This window comes from Neovison vison, chromosome 4 (genome assembly GCF_020171115.1).
Source record: "Neovison vison isolate M4711 chromosome 4, ASM_NN_V1, whole genome shotgun sequence".
NCBI lineage: Eukaryota > Metazoa > Chordata > Mammalia > Carnivora > Mustelidae > Neogale > Neogale vison.
Window position 1 is genome coordinate 153,044,381 of NC_058094.1, and position 18,077 is coordinate 153,062,457.

Below are 18,077 nucleotides of genomic sequence, written 5' to 3' on the forward strand. Positions count from 1 at the left end.
CTGGGGTTCCAGCCCAGAGCTTACGGGATGCTGAAAGTATGCAGCTGGGTTTCTGAGCACCTGTGTGTGCTGTGGCTTATCGCATGGGAACCACCAATGAAGTCTACGAAAACTTCACTTTCAATACTCTTTTCTTGAGGCCTCGTATTAGTCTATTCTGACTTTTGTGTCTTCTGGATAGATGACATTATCTGGAGTGTCCTCTCCCCTAGGTGTCCTCTCCCCTAGGTGAATGTAGCTCCCACTTGGTAATATCTACATCTTGGCACTAGGTACATGGACTAGATTTTCCTCCTGCTCACCCACCCACTGGGTCCTCTTACAAAATATAATCAATGCTTAAACAACACAGTGGTTAGGGACACTGACCCCTCACACAGTTTAAAATTCATGTATAAATTTCACTTCTCCAAAACTTAACTACTAACAACATACTATTAAATGGAAGCCTTACTGATAACAAAGCCAATTAATACACATTTTGTAGTCTATGTATTATTTACTGTATTCTTCTAATAAAGTAAGCTAAAGAACATGTTATTAGGAAAATCATAAGGAAGAGAAAATACATTTAGAGTATTCCATTGTAAAAATCTGCATATAATTCAAACCCACACAATTCAAACCCGTGTTGTTCAAGAGGCAACTATATATCCACTCTGTATTTTACTGTCTTTTTATTAAAAAAAATTATTTACCTTCCAATCTCATGGTCACAGACTACTGTATACACCACGCAGATTTACTCCTATGAAGCTATCCTTTGGCATAACTGTGTGTTGTGCGTATCTGCACTCTACCTGGAGAAGCCACACAATTCATGGGATAGTCCCCAAGTATCCCATTGTTGGATCAATGATCCCATGCACTTAAACTTCTCCCTGTGGTTTCCATTTTGTCTAAGGGATATTACTGGGCTTTTGGGATATCACTTTTTTGGAAAAAAAAAATCCCAAGTGTTTATTCTTTTTGTCTAAGGGATATTACTGGGCTTTTGGGATATCACTTTTTTGGGGAAAAAAAAATCCCAAGTGTTTATTCCGTGCTATCCTTTAAACTCATCCCAGTTGTCTAGATAAAACAAAGATTTAAATTTCTGGGGGTTTTCAGTAATAGACTTCTTTAGTTTTCTGCAGTGATGTAGCTTTTCCTTACTTGTATGCCCTGTTGGTATTTCCATGGGAATAGCAGGAAGGGAAAAAGCAGTTGGTTAGTTCACTCTCTTACATGGAGAAAAGTATGCAACTTCTAGAGACTGAAAGAGAAATGGTCTATTTTCCATAATGTGTATTTTAAACTTTTTACATGCATATGGTTGTAATTTCTGCAAAATTTTATCAACCGAAGACTTATCAGACTTAACCCTTTCCAAATGAGAGGGAATCAGTGTAGTAAATAGCTTTAAAGATGTTCTTCAGTAGAGAAAGCCTCAGGCTCCCTCCTGTCACACAGCCCAACATTTCAAACACTGGCATAGCTAAGAGATGACCACTTAGTCAACTTACAAACCTGCTGACCTGTTCCCAAGAAAGGATTTCATGAGTAGACATTAATCTAATGTTATACTTCAAATTGTCTTCCTCCTCTCACCCAGAAAATCCTCATCACTGACCCTTAACCCCAATAACTGTGGAGTAAAGGAATGAAAGCATTGTGATGTTGTGCTCAGAAAAATACATTATACAAGTGAAATAAGAGTCCGTATTTTCTGCATGTATCAATGTCTGGTAAAAGCAAAATATCGTAATATCTTTATTTCTGCCATTGCTCACTAGTTTAGATGAGATTGATAAAGACTGATTTCTTTTTAACTGGTATGTTATATTAAATGCATTCTGAGCTACAATCTCTTTAAAAAATGAGAAAGACTTTGAAAAGTATCTAGGTTCTAAATGCATATAAAATTGACATGAAAAATGTGATCCAAGTTCAATTAACCTTGTTAAACACATTGTCCCCCCAAAAGTAAATTGCAGCCTTAATTTATTTAGAGTCTTCCATTTACAAATATGCACTGCGAATTTTCAAGATATTTAAAAAAAAAGAAAGAACAGTATTTCCAAAACATACGGGATCAGTCAACCCCTTTCCAACAACATATCTGTTAAAATTTCTAGAGGAGTATTTCAAAAACCACTATTTGGGAAACACAGCTATAACAACTTTATCAGTGTCATGAAAGAAATCTGGCAGAGATAATCAAAGTGATGTGTCCATAATCTCTTAGCGTCAATTCCCAGAACAGTACCCCAAACTCTAGTTTCCAGGCTTATCTTCCCGCTACATTGCATGCTTCAAATATGTGTACATATTGTCACGAGATGATCATCATTAAACACACTTTCCTGTATAAAATTGTATTGTCTCTTTATTATTTTAGAATATATTAAGGAGTTGTTTCATTGTCTAATGAATCTAAAGTCAAGTGTATAATCCTAAACCATTGAAGCTGTTGTGCTTTATTTTTTGTTTATATTTAACTATCTTGCCAAATACATATGTATACTATTAATATAAATTGAATGATATAAGACTGATAGGAATCAATATAAGTTGGATGATTTTGTTTAAATCTTAGCTTATAGCCCGCAAAATATAGTCAAGTAGCTCAAGTTGGCCTGTCATATTTCCCTTCATTGACATGACTGCAAATTCAATCTGAACCTAATGTTTATGTATCTACTGCATACTCTGAATAAAGAATTGATTGAAGCCCCTTTTATAAATACAGTTTTGTTATTAATCAAGTTAAACATTTCAATAATACACAAAATTACTATTTTCTTGGAAGAGGGTATCAGTGGTAAAGCCTATGATAAGAGCACTTAGCTCAGGAAATAAGAGATGGAATTGTAACTTTAAGAACTGAGTCGGGGGGTGAAAATAATAGTATTTTTTATGTGAAGGACTTTTGGAGCCTTCTAGAGGTCTTGAAAACTATGTGGTAAATTGAAAAGTAAGAATACTTTTACCAAGCCGAAGATAACTTAGAAAGTAAAATCTGATTATTGCCATGACTAGGAACTGTTGTTTTTAAACCAAGATAAAATGTGGTTTAATTTATCCATCTTGTATAATAATTACATTGTTATCATACTTTCACAGGGAATGCAGTTATGACTGTTTATCATAAAAATTTTTTCATTCTGGTATCACAGACACTTACTAAAGAAAAAATATATCAAATTCTAATGGAAGTTTAGCTATAAATGAAAGGAACCTATTTATTTTTCTTTCTTGTGGTTCAGAGGTATGGGTTTCTGAGTCCTTGAAAAACCTGGCAGCATGCAGCATATAAGGGAACAGAAGGTTTTTTCCTTCCATCTGTCTCCAGGTAAGAAAGATCTTTCTTTCTTCAAGTACTTTTAACTGTCCCATCTAAGCATAACTTAAAAATAGCCCTAGCCCTTACAGATTCCCTTTCTCTGGAATCACACTTTATTTTTTCAGCCCTATAAAGAATAGAACAACAAGATACTACTACTATACGCCTATTAAATGACTAAAATCTGGAACACGGACAACACCAAATACTGGTGAAGACGTGGGGCAACAGGAACTCTCACTCATTACTTGTAATGCAAAATGGTACAGCTACTTTGGAAGACAGGTTGGTGGTTTCTTGCAAAACTAAACTTATTTTTACCAATTGTTCCAGCAATCTTACTCCTTGGTAGTTACCCAAAAGAGCTGGGAAAACTCATACCCACACAAAAATCAGCACACAAATGTTTATAGCAGCTTTGTACATAACTGCCAACATGTGAGCACAACCAAGATGTCCTTCAGTAGGTGAACAAATAAACAAACAGCGGTACATCCAGACTGGGAATTGAAAAGAAAGTAGCTATTAGGTCATGACATGCATAGAGAAAACTCAGTTGCATGGTATTAAGTGAAAAAAGTCAATCTGGGAAGACTATATACTGTATGATTCCAACTACATGACATTCTGGAAAAGGCAAAACTATGGAGGCAAAAGATCAGTGGTTGCCAGGGGGTAGTGGGTGGTGTGGGTAAGAGAAGAGTAGAAATACCACATGAGATTTTGCTTACAAACAAACAAAATACTCTGTTTAATATATTGATATATGTCAGTATACATTTGTCCAAACCCAAACCCATGTACCTGACCAAGAATGAACCCTAAGGTAAACTATGGATTGTGATTATGATATAGGTTCATCCTTGGTGAAAAACGCATCATTCTGATGAGTGATGTTGATAATGGGGGAGGCTGTGCCTATGTAAGTGCAGGGAATACATGGAAGATCTCTGTACCTTCCTCTCCATTTTATTATCAACCTATAAGTGCTCTAAAAAAATAAGGTCTTTAATTAAAAAACAAAAACAAACCTATATCAGAAATACCTAATGTTGTGAATTTCCATTCGGACTCCATATATATTTATAATTTTGATTTATATATAAATACATGCAGTTTCTATATATTTGTATATAAATTTGTATATAAATATATATACAATTCGAAATATAAATTACTTTGAGACATGAAACAGTAATGTTTGAGAAAGGCAATATCAAATTCATCGTTATGTCCTCAAGAACTGAACAGTGCCTGCCAAGTAATTGGAGTTTGACAGTTACAGTTTTAATGAACAATAGATGAACCTAAATTAACACTGTCTTAATCTGCAAGTATGGTATGCTTCAAAATAATAGTAGTAGTTTGTACACAGGGTGACCAAGCATCCTGGTTTGCTTAGCATTAAGGTTTTTCCACAAGCTAGGACTTTTTCTATGCTAAAACCAGGACAGTCCTAAACATAGAATGGTTTGTCAACATATTTGTACACAAGAAATTTAAGACCGCGAAGGGAAACTAGAAACCCTCACTAGATCTGAAGGAAGCTAAGCTTTGCTTCTGTAGCCTCCCATGTAACGCTTCTGCTCTTAGTTACTTCTTTTCCAGCTCCCCTTTACTAGGGCTCTTGAATCAAGGTACTTCCTACCTCTTCCCTCCTCCCCTTTCACTGAAATTTTGCTCCTTCCTCGGACATAGAAGTTCAGATGGCAGGGCCCTAGCCAGCTCCCCCTCCAATAATCTTTTTCTTCTTTCTGTTCGCTGAAATTCACCTAGTTTATTCTATTTCTTCAGAAATTATACTATAATAAATTATACTATAATAAATAATGCTGCCATATATTTTAATCCCTGCATACATACATTTGCATGTTATTCATTCAACAAATATTTATGAGGTACTTTGTGTCAAGAATTATTCAAGACCTGATAGACACAGTATGAAAAGACAGAACAGCCCTCAAAACATTACATACAGACATGCAAACAAATATACAGTTGATTTTCATAATTGGCTGCAGTAATTTTTCATAAAGTCGTTGGTCACTGCAATCATGAAATTACAAATACTAAGCCATTGCTCGCAGGGGAAACACACAGGGTTAGGTTCCTGTCAGTGCCCAGTCACATTTGCATCAACCAATCAATACATAGCTTTGTTTTATGTGTGTTTCTGTTTAAAGACACCTCATTTAAATATGTCACTGATTTACTGAACTCAAGACCAACAGAACTGGAACTCATGCTTGTACAAAGATTATTTACATGTCTGTAAATGACATGTTAAGAGTACTGGTTACAAATTAATTTTAGTGACAAGGCAAATTCTCAAAAACAGAATCCCAAATGATAATTATCAATTATAATTCAATAAATGGAGATATTCTGAGGGAAGAAAATAAAACATATAAGGCTGATGGCTGGATTCAGGGCAGGATTCACCGAGAAACCACTGTTTGATCAGAAACCCTATAGATGTGTGTTTTCCAGGCCGACACAGAAAATGGGCAGTCTCAATGGAGGGCACAGCACATGTGTGTGCACAGAAGGTAACCTGCATGTAATGTCTGAACATAAAGATCAGGACAAAGGATTAGTAGAAGATGAGCTAGAATGGCAGGAAGGGACCAACTTGGTAGGATTTACTGTAAGATGAAATGTTTGGAGTTTGTGAATCATAAGGATGTACTAGAGAATTTTGAGGAAAAGCAGTGGAATTAGTGGATTTCCCCGTCAGAGAAACTTCACTGGCATCTTGTGAAGGATAGATTGGAGAAGTGTGGCACAAGTCAGGGAAACAGAAAGTGAAACAATTTGGCAATTATTCAGGAGACAAGTGGAGGTGCCAATATTAAAGCAAAACTGAGATAATGAGAAGATAAGCCTAGAAAATATTTAGGTTCTCTTTTGAGTTAATAAACAATAGTTAACAAAAATAAATGAATGATAGTTGATGTCAACTTTGGGATCAAAATGAGGAGAGGGAAAATTTTGGATGTTGCCATCCACCCAACTAAGCAATATAAGGTCACATCTTCAGATTTGCTTCTGTTGCTTTGAGATGAACGATAAATCCTGAAAGTGACAACTAACAGAAATTTTGGCCAAAGAGTTTAGGAGAAGAATCTTAGTACAAGATGCCTATTTGAGAATCTTTAGAGTAGAAATGGCAAGTTGAGCTGAATACTTATATTGCATTATATTATGATATCGGTGTTATCCTCAATTTACAGGTGGGCCACACAAAGGATACATAACCTTCCTCAAGTCAAATAGTTTTCAAAATGTAGAACATGGATTTGAACCAAAAGGTTATGGCTTCAGATAATTCAGAGTCTTCCCTGGAGTATGTTATAATTTAAGAACTAGACAAGATAAGAAGCTGAAAAAAGACTTTAAGGAGAATGGCATAGTAGAAGGAAGAACCAAAAGAGACTCATCTAATAGAGGCAAAGATGAAATTAATTTGATGTCAGTCATCAGTGCCAGAGGTGGGAGAGAGATCCAATAAGAGAAGAATAAAAAATAGTGTCACCTTTGAGTCACTGGTTATCTTAGCAGAACTCCAATTCTTACTGATTTGGGAAATACGGGAAAAGAGAAGAAATAGATGTAGAAAGTATACTAATTTTACATTTAAACATAAATGTAAAAGAAAAGAGATTGGAAGAGCTATAACCAGAGAATATAGTTGAGGAAGAAGTGATGTTGAAAGTAGAAAAGAAAAAAAAAAAGAGAGAATTGATGTAGTGAGTTCTTGGTGAGGACAGAAATGGATGAGATCCAAGAGTACAAGTGGATAGGTTACCTTCAACCTCTAAGGTACAGTTAAAGAGATAAGAATAGGTGCAGGTATAATACAGATAAGAGGGAGGTTGAAAAAAATTGGAACTGGTAGAGATTTTTCTTTGAGAAATAAAAGATAAATATATTTTCATTTTATTTTTTTTCCAAAGGAGATAAATGGCATTATAAAAAACATGAAACTCACATTTCTAAAAGTAGAAATGTTAAACATCATGGCAGATGAATGGAAGGAATGGTTTTTTGGTCAGAGGGGAGTTGGTAATACACTTATGCTGTCAAGATGACCGTCAACCACACCTGGAAAGTAGTAGAATCTTGACTAGAACTTAAGTCATTTTGAAAAAAAAGATCAGTGCTAGGAAGATTTCCTAGGGATGTTTCACTTTGGTTATCTTAAAACAGAGTCCCAATCTTACAGTGATGAAGGAGGGAGGAATGGGGTCTCCAATCATCCACATGGCTTGAGCCCCATTCTTCATCGTTTCTTGCCTTCAACATAATCCCCCCAACCTCTGTCACCAGGATGTAAGAAATACCATCATTTGCTTTACATATTGGCTTTCATCCCTACTTTCACTAGGATCTCTCTAGCTGAGGATTACTTCTTCCCTTGGAGCAAAATTCTTTGCAGACCATAACTCAACCATAGTTCATATAGTTTTCTCTGTCTGTCTAGAATCCCAGATTCAGATGTTTATATGTTACTTCCAAATCAATCTGAGAAACTGAGTGTCACCTTTTGAGTCTTTTTCTTTGCTTTCTTTCAGGACTTTCACTCAGCTTCTTATCCAGGTTTTATTTCCTGTTAATTTTTTTTTTTTTTTAAAGATTTTATTTATTTATTTGAGAGAGACAGTGAGAGAGAGCATGAGCGAGGAGAAGGTCAGAGAGCGAAGCAGACTCCCCATGGAGCTGGGAGCCTGATGTGGGACTCGATCCCGGGACTCCAGGATCACGCCCTGAGCCGAAGGCAGTCGTCCAACCAACTGCGCCACCCAGGCGTCCCTTTCCTGTTAATTTTCTAGCTATAATCTCTACTACCATTTGACTCACCAATTCAACCTTACTTTTTCTCTTATCCCAGTCTCCTTGCTCTGTTCACCAGCCTTTACTTCGCTTCTCTTGATTCTCAATGGATCACAATCTCATAACATCTGTTCAGTGTAGACACACTATGTGTGTATGTAAATGGGTATAATGCACAACAAACATGTACTTGATACCCACTCCACAGTGCATGTGTTCACACCTACCCAGGAAGGGTGTGTATTAAGGCAAATGAGTATATGGTTGAACATCTTTGACAAACTAAACTGTGGAGACACAGCCAGAAAGCATATTATAAAAGTTTTCTTAGGCTAAAAGAAACTATACAAATCATATAGGAGATGATTCCAGGAAGGGCAAGAGATAAATCTCTGTCAGATTCCTAGCATACTGAGATCCTCACTAAAAAAACACACTTTCCCATACTTTTTGCTTCTTTTTCCCTAGCCGGATTAATTTCTTACCTCACATATCTTCAAAGCAGAAAAAAAAATGATGAGTGAACGTTGCCTATACACACACACACACACATGCATGCACACACACACATGTGCAGACACACACATTTGAAAAATTTAGATCCTGCTTCTAAAGAGATTATTGTTCTAATGGAATATGTCTGATCCTATTGGTTTAGGGATCTCTGCACTTCAACAATGACATGGAAACTTCCACAAAGAGTTCTGAGGGGAAAGGAAAGATACAGTTTAACAAACCTGTATTGCTTTACTCTTTCTTATAATTTTGGAGGATTATACAGTATATATTAATCCATAATGTGTTCATATAACATATGTTTCTTAAATCAAAAAAATGAATATGATACAATTTGAAATAAAGAATAAAATATTGGTGGAGTACTGCCAGGCTCCCACTCATCAGAAACTTATAAATTAGAATATTACTAATCACTACTCCTTTTACCTTTTACTAATTTTTTTTTATTTTTTTTGCAGCTAATCACTCGAAGTCTTTTTTTTTTTTTAAGATTTTATTTATTTATTTGAGAGATCACAAGTAGGCAGAGAGAGAGGGGGAAGCAGGCTCCCTGTTGAGCAGAGAGCCTGATGCAGGGCTCGATCCCAGGACCCTGAGACCATGACCTGAGCCGAAGGCAGAGGCTTAACCCACTGAGCCACCCAGGCACTCAAACACTCAAAGTCTTAAGATGTTCTCTGTAGTTCATTGTTTTTATACATACCCAGAAGAGTAATTGCCTGCAACTTCCTTTTGGAACCTAGTCTTCCTTATGTCATGACTCCTGCACCTTGGTCAGCACAGAACACATAAATGCTGTTCTGGAGTGAACACAGTCTACTCCTTTTGATAGTGTTACCTTACATATGTCCTGATGATGACCTTGGCTCCCTGGAGAGAAGGGAATCTGTGCCAAGGGAAAAATGGAATTGAGTCCTCTAAGCCTCCAGCAAAGGCTTTCTGTCTAACATGTCTTCTAAAATGGAATCCTAAGTCACTTCAGTTCTACAGTTCACTCTTTACCTCTATGCTGAAGAGCAGGTAACTTCTGACCAGGAGATCCTCTCAGTCTTAACAAAGAGCCCTAATTTGAGATTGATCTGATACTCTGGGAACCACAATTGTTTTAGCCAAAAGGCTAATGCTAAAACACAAAACCAACTAAATATCTATGAAAGGGAGGGTTTCAATTTTATGAATGTGAATGAACAACTAGAATGCTACTAACTGAATTTATGAGCGTAATAATTTAACTTGGTGCATCAACTACCACCCAGTTCATTCCACACCATCTTCTAACTCCATGATTGTGTTTTCTAAGTCTACAGGAATATATGAATTCAGGAAATCAGAGGAATGAGACATCCTCTCAGGAGAAAGAGAACAAATCTGGTTAATAATTCTTATGTGGCCACATGGAAAGTTACTATGACTATTCTATTTTTGTCATCCAAATTCATCCTAAGTATAATTTCTTGACTGTGATAACTTAATAGGTATAGCTATTCCTAAAACAAAGTTTAAGGATTGGGCTTGAGAATCAGTGCTACTTTTATCAATTTGCAGCTACAAGACAATAGAGAATGAGTCAGAGCCTACCAAATGGGGTTCAAATACAGTCTCTGCCCATATGGTGCCTCAGTTTCCTCATCTGTAAAATCTGGATGTAAACAGTACTGTTTTCACAGGAAACTATGGTAATTAAGTGTGTTAATATTTCTCAAGCATTTAGAACTGACACAAATTATGTCTCTGCTAGTATGTGTAAAATAAAATAGCATTGGAAAGCTCATTTAATCTCTGGAATTCTGTGTTTTTTTTCATTAGGAAATAAAAATTCAAGTAGTATTAATTTATTAGGTTGTTAAAAGAATTTAATACAGATTGCATTACATAAACATTAATTCCATAATGATTAGCTATTAATAAATAGAAATAAAACTAAGTCTCCATATAGCAGTAATGAGAACACTTATTACAGACATTCTCAATTTACAAATGGGACAAGAGTCAGTATTATTATTGTTAAAAACTTAGAATTTAGACTCAAACAGCCTGGATGCAAATCTCGGTTCTGCCCCTTACCAGATTTATAATATCTGTAATGACATTAGGTCACACATTTATTCTCTGCCCTGTCTTAGCTGCTTCTTTCTGAAAAAATGTGGACAATAATTCCTATGTCTAAGTGTTGCTGTGGGCATAACTGAGATCATGTCTTCAAAGAGCTGACACATCAGATGCATGCAATAATGGGTAGGTATTAGTAACTTCCGTTTGTGTTGTGTCCCAACGTTTGAAACTCAAATCACATTTTCCCCAGGAAGCTGTATTTCAGATTGTGACCAATATCTTGGGAAAGTCCATGTAAGAATATTTCACTAAAAAATTAACTAAAATAGGGGTGCCTGGATGGCTCAATGTGTTGAGCCTCTGCCTTTGGCTCAGGTCATGATCCCAGAGTCCTGGGATCAGGCCCCTCATTGGGCTCCCTGCTCAGCAGGGAGCCTGATTCCCCCTCTCTTGCTGCCTGCCTCTCTGCCTACTTGTGATCTCTGTCTGTCAAATAAATAAATAAAATCTTAAAAAAAATTAACTAAAATAAAAACAATTTAAAGTGGAAACATAGCAATCTAAAAGGAGCCATTAGGAAACCTGGACTATAGCTACCTTCCTAGGTAGGTACCTCCCACTTTTTATAGGAACATCCACCAGGAGATGTTTCTCCATGGAGAGGTAGATGTTCCCATGGACCAACAGTTCAGTAGCTGCTGTGTTCTGCTGGTCTGCTCAATGCAGCACTCTTTCTCTCCCTTGGTGATCTCAGCTACAGAGGTTTGAGCTGATTATAGTTCATAGTTCAAAACATTAGTAGTGCAATTGCTGGGTCATAGGGCAGTTCATGCTGTTTTCCAGAGTAGTTGCACCAGCTTGCATTCCCACCAACAGTGTAGTTGGGTTGCCCATTCTCTGCATCCTCGCCAGCATCTGTCATTTCCTGACTTGTTGATTTTAGCCATTCTGACTGGTGTGAGGTGATATCTCATTGTGGTTTTGATTTGTATTTCCCTGATGCCGAGTGATATGGAACACTTTTTCATGTGTCTGTTGGCCATCTGGATGTCTTCTTTGCAGAAATGTCTGTTCATGTCCTCTGCCCATTTCTTGATTGGATTATTTGTTCTTTGGGTGTTGAGTTTGCTAAGTTCTTTATAGATTTTGGACACTAGTCCTTTATCTGATATGTCGTTTGCAAATATCTTCTCCCATTCTGTCAGTTGTCTTTTGGTTTTGTTAACTGTTTCCTTTGCTGTGCAAAAGCTTTTGATCTTGATAAAATCCCAATAGTTCATTTTTGCCCTTGCTTCCCTTGCCTTTGGTGATGTTCCTAGGAAGATGTTGCTGCCTGTGTTCTCCTCAAGATACAAACGTAGTGCTCCGAAGGGGCACGTGCACCTGAATGTTTATAGCAGCAATGTCCACAATAGCCAAACTATGGAAAGAACCTAGATGTCCATCAACAGATGAATGGATCAAGAAGATGTGGTATATATACACAATGGAATACTATGCAGCCATCAAAAGAAATGAAATCTTGGCATTTGTGACAACGTGGATGGAACTAGAACATATCATGCTTAGCGAAATAAGTCAAGCAGAGAAAGACAACTATCATATGATCTCCCTGATATGAGGCAGTGTTGATGCAACATGGGGGCTTAAGGGGTAGGAGAAGAATAAATGAAACAAGATGGGATTGGGAGGGAGACAAACCATAAGTGACTCTTAATCTCACAAAACAAACAGGGTTGCTGAGGGGAGGGGGGTTGGGAGAAGGGGGGTGGGATTATGGACATTGGGGAGGGTATGCACTTTGTTGAGTGCTGTGAAGTGTGTAAACCTGGCGATTCACAGACCTGTACCCCTGGGGATAAAAAGTAAAAAACTAAAAAAAAAAAAAAAAATTTGCGTAACAAAAATACAACAAAAAAACATTATTATCATTAATTCATGCAAGTGCACTCTCTTTGTTTATTTTGTCCCTGAATCTAAGCTAGTCCACTACGTTTGCAGAGTTGAAACAAAGGTGTGAATGGATGCCTCAAGCATCAGGCTGGTGACTCACTCTATCTGCCTCCCAAACTTCAAGGGGCCTCCAGCATGCGCATGTGAAAAATTCAGGTCACATCTGTATTCCATCCTCCACTACCACCCTCCTTCTTGGGCCCTAGACATCAAACAGACAAAGACTCTTTCCTTCACCAAACTTCACATAGGCTCCCCTAAGCCCTCTTCTAGACTTTGATCTGGGGCTTCAGTGTCCATCCTGTAGGACCTGCTGCATTGCTCAGTTTCATAAGAATCTTGTCAAGTCAGTTTATCCAGAATCCCCTACCATTAATATCTGATCACCCTTGATATCCCATTACTTCCTCATCCTTCACCATTCCTAAATGTAATGTGATTACCTTGGCCTGCCTTCCTCAAGAGCCCTGATAAGTTGGTTTAACCAGAATCCCCTCTTACCCCTGACATTTCCTCTTAATAATTTTCTCCTCACTGACCCTCACTCACCAGCTTGCCCATGTTAAATTTGGGATTGGACCCAGTTTTGTGGCTTTCTAAAAAATTTCAGCAATGGTGTTTTTAACTTAAGATGTGGAATCCTACTAATTCACTCTCACTGACTCCTTGCAATTTATCTATATCCCCCCCACCAGTAAGAGAAGAACAGAGCACACTTTTATTTCCTTTTGGTCCCCATCACCCCTCACACCATTGTAACAATACTAAGAGGGGTGAACTGGCACCTTACCCAATTGCCCATGTTGGCAAGAGATACCACAGACCACTTTTCTGTGTTAGTAGCTCTCTTGGTAAGGTACAGTGGAAAACAAAGGAGATTTGTCTAAATCCGTGTGGTATGGAGTTCCTTTTTAGATCCTCAGATGCACATCTATATCATGTAAATCTCAGACAACTCTCTACTTTTACCAAAATAATTACTTTTATATTTTTGTTCCTTAGATCATTTGTATACTTGATATGTAAAATACTGTTGTATAAATACATTGACAAAGAGCTTTAATTTATATTGCATCCAAAAGAGAGGAATGCAGTTTGTTTTTGTTTTTATATAATCACAAAGAAAGCAAATTGCTACAGCTAGGAATGTTTGTTTTTCAGACATGGGAACTTGAAGAACTATTTTCTGCAAATTACATATATCATCCCGTGTTCAAATTAAAATCAAAACTCTCATATGTCGGTATTTCACTTTTAAGATATATAATGCATCTGAAGTAACACATCATAATAGTTCCAAGTGACAGAAATTTACTTTGCTGTTTAAGAGATAAAATGCGTAAATGTAAGCAGTGTACCTAATCCAATAACATTTTTAGGGATGAGAATTGATAAAGAAACTGTTAAAACTTTGGTTTGCTTTTATTGAGCACTTGGCTTTAAAGATCTAGTAGAATGTTTTCCCAAGATTTCATTTAACACTTATGTGCTCTTACATGTGAATCAAACAGGAAAATGCTATGGCAAAAATAAAATACTATTTACCAAAGGATATCTGTCAGAGAAATCTATATTCTTGACTACGCTATGAATTTAAATCATTTAAGTTTTCTTTAAAGACTTCTTTTAAAGTACAAAGCTGCTTTTAAGCACAAAGTCCTGTGCTTAAACAAACCATCCATTTTAAATTATATGGACCTTTTTCTATCAGTTTAAATCTTGTAGTTTGTGGCATGGAGTCCACCTGAATCAGAGGAAAAACCCAACAACACCAGTTTGTAATTGTTGTTTAAAACAGACGAACATTCAAAATGAAAATAGACCTTCATCAATTTACCAATTTAATTTAAAAAGAAGCACATGGAGCAGGAATTTTTAAAAATGTTTCCATTTGGTGGAATTCTTTTCTTACTAGTTCCTTAAATAAAGAATCACAGTAATTTTGAGGGAAACTCTTTTGTTGTTTCCCAACACTTGTTTAACTCTTTTGTAGTTGCTAAACGCTGCTAGATACTAAGAATAGAGATTTAGTTGTCAAGCAATTTAGCTTCTGGCGAAAAAAAAAGGGCAAATTCATAATTTTGTACGCTTTTTGGTACCTAAGAAATATCTCATTAAAGTACAGAAAAATTAGTGATAACTTACATCAGGATACACACTAATTTAAGCTCCAAGTTGACCACCCAGTTCTGCTTATGTTCACTGCATGCCTTATCACACCTGCTTCTGTCATCTGTGTCCATGACCACAGAATAATTCTAGTTTTCATTTCTCCTGAGCACCAAGTCCGTATATCAGACTGCTTACCAGACACTGTTCAAATCATCCCCAACTCAGTATTTAACGTTGAAACCATGACCTCCCACTTTCCCCTTTTCAGTAATCCTCCCTATCAGTGATGGATACGTTCCAAGACCACCAGTGGACACCTGAACATGCAGATATTACTGAATCCCACATACACCATGATTTTCTTTTCTATTACATATATACCTATGACAAAATGTAATTTACAAATTAGATACAGTAAGAGATCCATAGCAATAATTAATAATAAAATAGAGTAATTATAAAAATACACTGTCATGAAAGTTAGGTGAATGTGTTCTCTCTCAAAATACCCGATTGGACCGTACTCACCCTTCTTGCAATGATGTGAGATGGTAGAAAGCCTTCGGGAGGAGATGAAGTGAGGCCAATGACGGATGCAGACACTGTGACGTAGCATTTGGCTATGAGTTACCTGCCGGTTGGTGAGTGGAAGGATCATCTGCTTCCAAGTCATGGTTGATCAGGGTAACTAAAACCAGGGAAAATGAAGCTGCCCATAAGGGGGGGGACAGCTGTATTTACCTTTTATTTTTTAACTGTCATCTATCCAGTTGCAAAACATGGAAATTGAGAGGTCATTTATCATTTTATATTTATTTCTCATATGCAGTATATTTTTTTACCATCAGATGAGGTTTTTTTTAAAATTAACATACAATGTCTTATTTATTTCAGGGGTACAGGTCTGTGAATCATCAGTCTTACTCGATTCATTGCATCTAATATGCAAATTTGATGAAAATCTTTTTTTGTCAATTTTTTGCTTAAAAATACCAAAATGTCCCCCTCTGTCTATAGGATTAAGTCTCTATCTAATCTGAATCATACAGTTCCTAATAATCAGACCCTTGGCTTCTTGTCCAGCTTTCTATGATTTTCCCATAGGAGTAAATTATGTTAATTCTCATTCAAAACTGCCTGTGGCCACTGAAACCTGAGACCGCTTCCAAATGTCAACAACACAAATTACAACAGGTGATTCTATGTTTTTGTTTATTTGTTTTTCAATAGCAAAAATGACCTGTATGGAAGAGCTATAATTATAATACAATTCAGTAATTGAAGATAATTGCTCATACTAGTTTCATTATATTAAAAGCTTAGAGGGATGTGGCCCGTTAAATAATCCTTTTCCTGATTCTAAACGATAACTTCCCATCTCATGAATTGGTTTCATTTGCTTCTTTGCCAGGTTTATGTACTTGAATTAAGACTCTCTGAATATGCCCCCTCCGCATATTCCTGCAATACATATTGAAACACACTAGCTCCTCCCTGACAGGACCCAAGAAAATTGAGAATTTGTAAAAGGCGAGAAATGTTGGGCTGCCTTTTGGCCCTTCTCTATACATAAACAAAACATAATAGTAAATTAAAAGGTCAAATTATATTGATATAAAATCTTTCCTACACAAAGTAATGATTTGTGGGACCACTTAAAGACATTTTGCAAATTGTAAGTATTTTTCTTCCTTCTTCAGTTACCTAAAGAGTATAAGTCAGTTTATAATTTTGATATGTAAGCCAGAAAGAAGAAACTCTATATTTTAAACATCAACCTTGAACAGTGTTCAATCCAAGAAAGGCCAACTCAGCTGTTTGGAGTCTTTTTGGTATATTAAGCACGAAAGTTTAATATCCCAGATGCCTTAGGCATTTCCATAACAATAAGGTGTTACTTTGAAAACTCAACATTATCCCAGGGTCCCTGAGGCCAACCAAACTCTTAGCTGTCACGTTTAAAAAAAAAAAAATCAGAGTGTCCAGGAAAGTCCATAATGTAAGAGTAACTGGAACTGGAGGACTGCGTCTATTACGACGGTTGAGTACCTAGTATTTCTATACACTATTCTCTCTTTTCCTCACTCTTTCGAATTTACAATAGAGTAATTTGTTCTGAGACTTAGAGCCTTAATTTGTGTTTTACTGTGAAATACCTGAAGCACACAGAACTGTATGAGAATGATATATTGAAATGGCAATTGAATGCCCAACTTGTCAACTATTAACATTTAAATATACTAGTTCCTACAAATATATGCAATATAATATAATTACAACATTGGGTTTAGATATTTTTTAAAGAAAATAAAACCGAATTAAAACAGTGGTATCTCCCTATATTCTCTTGTTTCTTGAGGAAAATTTATTTGAATTTGGTGCTTAACTTTTCCAGAGTGTTTTTTTATATATTTACTACTTACATATGAATGTATGTATCCATAAGCATTATCATTTGCTTCTTTAAACTTGATATACCCAGTATTATTCTGTTTGCATTCCTACACTCCTTAATTGTACTCATTTGAAATTGTTTCTGAAATTTTCTATGTTGATCCTGCAGATCTTTTTTTTTTCTCATGTAAGCTTCTGTATCCATTTAGCAAGTATACTTCCAATTCATCCATTCTCCTTTTGTAGAACACACAGATTGTTCTCTTTTTTCTATTATAATTAATCCTACAATAACTATTTTTGAAAATGTCTATTTTTGAAGGTTCTCAGGGGTATGCACTTAATTGTGAAAAGCTGATTCTTGGAATATATACATTTTAAACTTCATTGGGTGTGCCAAATTAGTCTCCAAGATGTATGTTTGTACCAATATCCACACAAAGGAAAAGTATATGATCTTCTGAAAGAAACAGTAAAGTAATTTGCAGCTTCATCTTCCTGATGCAAGACTTCCGTGGGCTAGAAAAACTGTTCACGTAGGTAACAAGTTGTGTGGTTATAGATGCTTTTAATTCTCAACTTAAATATTAAACTCTTGTTTCTTTCATCTTGAGAATTACTCATGGACTTTTCTACATTCAAACAAATACAATTGGAATTTTCTCCATTATTAATATTGTGTTATGTTTTATTTACACTAACGACTTGGACATGATCCTAGTAAGATTCTACTAAAAGTGCCCCTTATAAAAGTATTTTTTTCTTGTAAAGATTATATGTTATTTTAAACTCTCATGTTTAGAGATTGCCAGAGCAGCCACAAAATCTGACACATTTCTGTACAATATCACTACAAGCTATTTCATAACCAGGTTTGGGGGGTATATAT